Raw genomic sequence first — 9597 nt, forward strand, 5'->3', positions numbered from 1 at the left:
AAAGTGTGAAAATACCAGCATTTCAAATACCCTAGGGGGTCTACTTCTCAAAAATATATGGTTTTATGGGGGTAAATTTCATTGGCTGGCTTCAGAAATGTCCCAAATAGGACATGGGTGCATGATGACCGATGTGAAAATTCCAAGTTGAAAAACTGGAATGCACTTCCTAAAAATAAGGCCTTCTAGCCCCTAGAGAACCCAACACACCTATACATGGGTGGTATCACTGTACTCAGGAGATGTTGTTGAACACATATTGAGGTTTTTTTTGGCAGTAACACATAACAGGAACTGAGAATCCATGCCTAAAGTACAATGTGTGTGAAAAATAACACAAAAAATGACTACCCAAAAGTTTGACAAAGACTGGTGGTTAAATAAGTTCATGGAAAGTGTGAAAATACCAGCATTTCAAATACCCTAGGGGGTCTACTTCTCAAAAATATATGGTTTTATGGGGGTAAATTTCATTGACCGGCTTCAGAAATGTCCCAAATAGGACATGGGTGCATGATGACTGATGTGAAAATTCCAAGTTGAAAAACTGGAATGCGCTTCCTAAAAATAAGGCCTTCTAGCCCCCAGAGAACCCAACACACCTATACATAGGTGGTATCACTGTACTCAGGAGATGTTGTTGAACACATATTGAGGTGTTTTTTGGCAGTAACACATAACAGGAACTGAGAATCCATGCCTAAAGTACAATGTGTGTGAAAAATAACACAAAAAAATGACTACCCAAAAGTTTGACAAAGACTGGTGGTTAAATAAGTTCATGGAAAGTGTGAAAATACCAGCATTTCAAATACCCTAGGGGGTCTACTTCTCAAAAATATATGGTTTTATGGGGGTAAATTTCATTGGCCAACTTCAGAAATGTCCCAAATAGGACATGGGTGCATGATGACCGATGTGAAAATTCCAAGTTGAAAAACTGGAATGCGCTTCCTAAAAATAAGGCCTTCTAGCCCCCAGAGAACCCAACACACCTATACATAGGTGATATCACTGTACTCAGGAGATGTTGTTGAACACATATTGAGGTGTTTTTTGGCAGTAACACATAACAGGAACTGAGAATCCATGCCTAAAGTACAATGTGTGTGAAAAATAACACAAAAAAATGACTACCCAAAAGTTTGACAAAGACTGGTGGTTAAATAAGTTCATGGAAAGTGTGAAAATACCAGCATTTCAAATACCCTAGGGGTCTACTTCTCAAAAATATATGGTTTTATGGAGGTAAATTTCATTGGCCCGCTTCAGAAATGTCCCAAATAGGACATGGGTGCATGATGACCGATGTGAAAATTCCAAGTTGAAAAACTGGAATGCGCTTCCTAAAAATAAGGCCTTCTAGCCCCCAGAGAACCCAACACACCTATACATGGGTGGTATCACTGTACTCAGGAGATGTTGTTGAACACATATTGAGGTGTTGTTTGGCAGTAACACATAACAGGAACTGAGAATCCATGCCTAAAGTACAATGTGTGTGAAAAATAACACAAAAAAATGACTACCCAAAAGTTTGACAAAGACTGGTGGTTAAATAAGTTCATGGAAAGTGTGAAAATACCAGCATTTCAAATACCCTAGGGGGTCTACTTCTCAAAAATATATGGTTTTATGGGGGTAAATTTCATTGACCGGCTTCAGAAATGTCCCAAATAGGACATGGGTGCATGATGACCGATGTGAAAATTCCAAGTTGAAAAACTGGAATGCGCTTCCTAAAAATAAGGCCTTCTAGCCCCCAGAGAACCCAACACACCTATACATAGGTGGTATCACTGTACTCAGGAGATGTTGTTGAACACATATTGAGGTGTTTTTTGGCAGTAACACATAACAGGAACTGAGAATCCATGCCTAAAGTACAATGTGTGTGAAAAATAACACAAAAAAATGACTACCCAAAAGTTTGACAAAGACTGGTGGTTAAATAAGTTCATGGAAAGTGTGAAAATACCAGCATTTCAAATACCCTAGGGGGTCTACTTCTCAAAAATATATGGTTTTATGGGGGTAAATTTCATTGGCTGGCTTCAGAAATGTCCCAAATAGGACATGGGTGCATGATGACCGATGTGAAAATTCCAAGTTGAAAAACTGGAATGCGCTTCCTAAAAATAAGGCCTTCTAGCCCCCAGAGAACCCAACACACCTATACATAGGTGGTATCACTGTACTCAGGAGATGTTGTTGAACACATATTGAGGTGTTTTTTGGCAGTAACACATAACAGGAACTGAGAATCCATGCCTAAAGTACAATGTGTGTGAAAAATAACACAAAAAATGACTACCCAAAAGTTTGACAAAGACTGGTGGTTAAATAAGTTCATGGAAAGTGTGAAAATACCAGCATTTCAAATACCCTAGGGGGTCTACTTCTCAAATATATATGGTTTTATGGGGGTAAATTTCATTGGCCGGCTTCAGAAATGTCCCAAATAGGACATGGGTGCATGATGACTGATGTGAAAATTCCAAGTTGAAAAACTGGAATGCGCTTCCTAAAAATAAGGCCTTCTAGCCCCCAGAGAACCAAACACACTGATACATAGGTGGTATCACTGTACTCAGGAGATGTTGTTGAACACATATTGAGGTGTTTTTTGGCAGTAACACATAACAGGAACTGAGAATCCATGCCTAAAGTACAATGTGTGTGAAAAATAACACAAAAAAATGACTACCCAAAAGTTTGACAAAGACTGGTGGTTAAATAAGTTCATGGAAAGTGTGAAAATACCAGCATTTCAAATACCCTAGGGGGTCTACTTCTCAAAAATATATGGTTTTATGGGGGTAAATTTCATTGGCCCGCTTCAGAAATGTCCCAAATATGACATGGGTGCATGATGACCGATGTGAAAATTCCAAGTTGAAAAACTGGAATGCGCTTCCTAAAAATAAGGCCTTCTAGCCCCCAGAGAACCCAACACACCTATACATGGGTGGTATCACTGTACTCAGGAGATGTTGTTGAACACATATTGACGTGTTGTTTGGCAGTAACACATAACAGGAACTGAGAATCCATGCCTAAAGTACAATGTGTGTGAAAAATAACACAAAAAAATGACTACCCAAAAGTTTGACAAAGACTGGTGGTTAAATAAGTTCATGGAAAGTGTGAAAATACCAGCATTTCAAATACCCTAGGGGGTCTACTTCTCAAAAATATATGGTTTTATGGGGGTAAATTTCATTGACCGGCTTCAGAAATGTCCCAAATAGGACATGGGTGCATGATGACCGATGTGAAAATTCCAAGTTGAAAAACTGGAATGCGCTTCCTAAAAATAAGGCCTTCTAGCCCCCAGAGAACCCAACACACCTATACATAGGTGGTATCACTGTACTCAGGAGATGTTGTTGAACACATATTGAGGTGTTTTTTGGCAGTAACACATAACAGGAACTGAGAATCCATGCCTAAAGTACAATGTGTGTGAAAAATAACACAAAAAAATGACTACCCAAAAGTTTGACAAAGACTGGTGGTTAAATAAGTTCATGGAAAGTGTGAAAATACCAGCATTTCAAATACCCTAGGGGGTCTACTTCTCAAAAATATATGGTTTTATGGGGGTAAATTTCATTGGCCAACTTCAGAAATGTCCCAAATAGGACATGGGTGCATGATGACCGATGTGAAAATTCCAAGTTGAAAAACTGGAATGCGCTTCCTAAAAATAAGGCCTTCTAGCCCCCAGAGAACCCAACACACCTATACATAGGTGATATCACTGTACTCAGGAGATGTTGTTGAACACATATTGAGGTGTTTTTTGGCAGTAACACATAACAGGAACTGAGAATCCATGCCTAAAGTACAATGTGTGTGAAAAATAACACAAAAAAATGACTACCCAAAAGTTTGACAAAGACTGGTGGTTAAATAAGTTCATGGAAAGTGTGAAAATACCAGCATTTCAAATACCCTAGGGGTCTACTTCTCAAAAATATATGGTTTTATGGGGGTAAATTTCATTGGCCCGCTTCAGAAATGTCCCAAATAGGACATGGGTGCATGATGACCGATGTGAAAATTCCAAGTTGAAAAACTGGAATGCGCTTCCTAAAAATAAGGCCTTCTAGCCCCCAGAGAACCCAACACACCTATACATGGGTGGTATCACTGTACTCAGGAGATGTTGTTGAACACATATTGAGGTGTTGTTTGGCAGTAACACATAACAGGAACTGAGAATCCATGCCTAAAGTACAATGTGTGTGAAAAATAACACAAAAAAATGACTACCCAAAAGTTTGACAAAGACTGGTGGTTAAATAAGTTCATGGAAAGTGTGAAAATACCAGCATTTCAAATACCCTAGGGGGTCTACTTCTCAAAAATATATGGTTTTATGGGGGTAAATTTCATTGACCGGCTTCAGAAATGTCCCAAATAGGACATGGGTGCATGATGACCGATGTGAAAATTCCAAGTTGAAAAACTGGAATGCGCTTCCTAAAAATAAGGCCTTCTAGCCCCCAGAGAACCCAACACACCTATACATAGGTGGTATCACTGTACTCAGGAGATGTTGTTGAACACATATTGAGGTGTTTTTTGGCAGTAACACATAACAGGAACTGAGAATCCATGCCTAAAGTACAATGTGTGTGAAAAATAACACAAAAAAATGACTACCCAAAAGTTTGACAAAGACTGGTGGTTAAATAAGTTCATGGAAAGTGTGAAAATACCAGCATTTCAAATACCCTAGGGGGTCTACTTCTCAAAAATATATGGTTTTATGGGGGTAAATTTCATTGGCTGGCTTCAGAAATGTCCCAAATAGGACATGGGTGCATGATGACCGATGTGAAAATTCCAAGTTGAAAAACTGGAATGCGCTTCCTAAAAATAAGGCCTTCTAGCCCCCAGAGAACCCAACACACCTATACATGGGTGGTATCACTGTACTCAGGAGATGTTGTTGAACACATATTGAGGTGTTTTTTGGCAGTAACACATAACAGGAACTGAGAATCCATGCCTAAAGTACAATGTGTGTGAAAAATAACACAAAAAAATGACTACCCAAAAGTTTGACAAAGACTGGTGGTTAAATAAGTTCATGGAAAGTGTGAAAATACCAGCATTTCAAATACCCTAGGGGGTCTACTTCTCAAAAATATATGGTTTTATGGGGGTAAATTTCATTGGCTGGCTTCAGAAATGTCCCAAATAGGACATGGGTGCATGATGACCGATGTGAAAATTCCAAGTTGAAAAACTGGAATGCGCTTCCTAAAAATAAGGCCTTCTAGCCCCCAGAGAACCCAACACACCTATACATAGGTGGTATCACTGTACTCAGGAGATGTTGTTGAACACATATTGAGGTGTTTTTTGGCAGTAACACATAACAGGAACTGAGAATCCATGCCTAAAGTACAATGTGTGTGAAAAATAACACAAAAAATGACTACCCAAAAGTTTGACAAAGACTGGTGGTTAAATAAGTTCATGGAAAGTGTGAAAATACCAGCATTTCAAATACCCTAGGGGGTCTACTTCTCAAATATATATGGTTTTATGGGGGTAAATTTCATTGGCCGGCTTCAGAAATGTCCCAAATAGGACATGGGTGCATGATGACTGATGTGAAAATTCCAAGTTGAAAAACTGGAATGCGCTTCCTAAAAATAAGGCCTTCTAGCCCCCAGAGAACCCAACACACCGATACATAGGTGGTATCACTGTACTCAGGAGATGTTGTTGAACACATATTGAGGTGTTTTTTGGCAGTAACACATAACAGGAACTGAGAATCCATGCCTAAAGTACAATGTGTGTGAAAAATAACACAAAAAAATGACTACCCAAAAGTTTGACAAAGACTGGTGGTTAAATAAGTTCATGGAAAGTGTGAAAATACCAGCATTTCAAATACCCTAGGGGGTCTACTTCTCAAAAATATATGGTTTTATGGGGGTAAATTTCATTGGCCCGCTTCAGAAATGTCCCAAATATGACATGGGTGCATGATGACCGATGTGAAAATTCCAAGTTGAAAAACTGGAATGCGCTTCCTAAAAATAAGGCCTTCTAGCCCCCAGAGAACCCAACACACCTATACATGGGTGGTATCACTGTACTCAGGAGATGTTGTTGAACACATATTGACGTGTTGTTTGGCAGTAACACATAACAGGAACTGAGAATCCATGCCTAAAGTACAATGTGTGTGAAAAATAACACAAAAAAATGACTACCCAAAAGTTTGACAAAGACTGGTGGTTAAATAAGTTCATGGAAAGTGTGAAAATACCAGCATTTCAAATACCCTAGGGGGTCTACTTCTCAAAAATATATGGTTTTATGGGGGTAAATTTCATTGACCGGCTTCAGAAATGTCCCAAATAGGACATGGGTGCATGATGACCGATGTGAAAATTCCAAGTTGAAAAACTGGAATGCGCTTCCTAAAAATAAGGCCTTCTAGCCCCCAGAGAACCCAACACACCTATACATAGGTGGTATCACTGTACTCAGGAGATGTTGTTGAACACATATTGAGGTGTTTTTTGGCAGTAACACATAACAGGAACTGAGAATCCATGCCTAAAGTACAATGTGTGTGAAAAATAACACAAAAAAATGACTACCCAAAAGTTTGACAAAGACTGGTGGTTAAATAAGTTCATGGAAAGTGTGAAAATACCAGCATTTCAAATACCCTAGGGGGTCTACTTCTCAAAAATATATGGTTTTATGGGGGTAAATTTCATTGGCCGGCTTCAGAAATGTCCCAAATAGGACATGGGTGCATGATGACCGATGTGAAAATTCCAAGTTGAAAAACTGGAATGCTCTTCCTAAAAATAAGACCTTCTAGCACCCAGAGAACCCAACACACCTATACATAGGTGGTATCACTGTACTCAGGAGATGTTGTTGAACACATATTGAGGTGTTTTTTGGCAGTAACACATAACAGGAACTGGGAATCCATGCCTAAAGTACAATGTGTGTGAAAAATAACACAAAAAAATGACTACCCAAAAGTTTGACAAAGACTGGTGGTTAAATAAGTTCATGGAAAGTGTTAAAATACCAGCATTTGAAATACCCTAGGGTGTCTACTTTTCAAAAATATATGGTTTGATGGGGTAAATTCCATTGGCCAGCTTCAGAAATGTCCCAAATAGGACATGGGTGCATGATGACCGATGTGAAAATTCCAAGTTGAAAAACTGGAATGCGCTTCCTAAAATTAAGGTCTTTTGGCCCCCAGAGAACCCGACACACCTATACATGGGTAGTATCACTGTACTCAGGAGATGTTGTTGAACACATATTGAGGTGTTTTTTGGCAGTAACACATAACAGGAACTGAGAATCCATGCCTAAAGTACAATGTGTGTGAAAAATAACACACAAAAATGACTACCCAAAAGTTTGACAAAGACTGGTGGTTGAATTAGTGCATGGAAAGTGTTAAAATACCAGCATTTGAAATACCCTAGGGTGTCTACTTTTCAAAAATATATGGTTTGATGGGGGTACATTCCATTGGCCAGCTTCAGAAATGTCCCAAATAGGACATGGGTGCATGATGACCGATGTGAAAATTCCAAGTTGAAAAACTGGAATGCGCTTCCTAAAATTAAGGCCTTTTAGCCCCCAGAGAACCCGACACACCTATACATGGGTGGTATCACTGTACTCAGGAGATGTTGTTGAACACATATTGAGGTGTTTTTTGGCAGTAACGCATAACAGGAACTGAGAATCCATGCCTAAAGTACAATGTGTGTGAAAAATAACACAAAATAATGACTACCCAAAAGTTTGACAAAGACTGGTGGTTGAATTAGTGCATGGAAAGTGTTAAAATACAAGCATTTGAAATACCCTAGGGTGTCTACTTTTCAAAAATGCATGATGCATGATGACCGATGTGAAAATTCCAAGTTGAAAAACTGGAAAGCGCTCTCTAAAAATAAGAGCTTTTAGCCCCCCGAGAACCCGACACACCTATACATGGGTGGTATCACTGTACCCAGAAGATGCTGCTGAAGACATATTAGGGTGTTATTTGGCAGTAACCCTTAATATTATCAGTAAATGTATTCTTAAATTGCTATTTTGTCAAAAAATCGAATTATTTCCCCCCCCCCCCCCAAACTTTGGCATAGATTGGCGGTAAAATGGTTGCATGAAAAAAAAGTCAAAATACCCCAAGTTTAATACCTTAGGTTGTCTTCTTTTAAAAAATATATACATTTGAAGGGTTATTCAGGGATTCCTGACAGATATTGGTGTTACAATGTAACTATCGCCAATTTTGAAAAAACATGGTTTTGAAATAGCAAAGTGCTACTTGTACTTATTGCCCTATAACTTGCAAAAAAAGCAAAGAACATGTAAACATTGGGTATTTATAAACTCAGGACAAAATTTAGAAACTGTTTAGCATTGGTATTTTATGGTGGTTGTAGATGTGTAAGAGATTTTGGGGCTCAAAGTTAGAAAAAGTGCATTTTTTTTCATTGTTTCCTCATATTTTATATTTTTTTTTACAGTAAATTATAAGATATGATGAAAATAATCATATCTTTAGAAAGTCCATTTAATGGCGAGAAAAACAGTATATAATATGTGTGGGTACAGTAAATGAGTAAGAGGAAAATTACAGTTAAACACAAACATCGCAGAAATGCAAAAATAGCCTTGGTCCCAGATGGTCAACAAATTGAAAAGTGGTCTGGTCACTAAGGGGTTAAAGTGTTTACTGTCCATGACCAAATGTTTTTTCTTCCATGATTCAGACAGAGCATATCACTTTAAATAACTTTCAAATTTACTTCTATTACCAAATATCCTTCCTTCTCTTGGTATCATTTGTTGAAGGAGCATCAATGCACTAATGGGAGCTAGCTGAACTCTAGCTCTTAAAAAAGCCAACAGTGGTTGGTGAACCGATCGCTGGAGTTATTCAAGCATTGTTCAGATTGGTCACAAGGAGGGGTACTTGTCCGGTACAGAAAGATTACAGATATGATGTGGAGTTTCATGAGGTCTGTAACAACGAACTATCACACGCATTGTATTTTTTCTTTTTTATGATAATAGCTGGCGGGCGAAATAGTGGCATCAAGTATACCAAAATACCTTGGGTTGTATACTGTAAATCAAAGGCTCTATTTCTGTTTAATCAGCATGATAGTAAAAATGCTAAAACATTTCCGGTACTTTGGGCAAGTTTTTCTCTAAAATTTCTTTTAGTGAAGGGGTTAAGAAAGAAAGCAACATCAAAATTAAAGGGCCCTGATGTGGAGTAAATAAGCATTTTTCTGTGCAAAGCACTGTGACTGGCACTACAAGATGAAATATGTGTTTGTGCTTCTCTGCCATTTAATACCTATGTGAAAGTGTTCATTATGAAAGTAAACATGTTATCACTTCTCACAAGGTTGTGTTGTCTGCTTAAAATTATTACTGGTAGTTGTCTGTCAGCAAGTGTATAAATAGAAACCTCTCATTTGACTCTAGGTTAACCCATTTTTACCCATTATTTTACAATAAAATCTCAAATGTATTCCAGTCTTGCCTTATAATGAAGAT

This window comes from Bombina bombina, chromosome 1, assembly GCF_027579735.1.
Source record: "Bombina bombina isolate aBomBom1 chromosome 1, aBomBom1.pri, whole genome shotgun sequence".
Taxonomy (NCBI): Eukaryota; Metazoa; Chordata; class Amphibia; order Anura; family Bombinatoridae; genus Bombina; species Bombina bombina.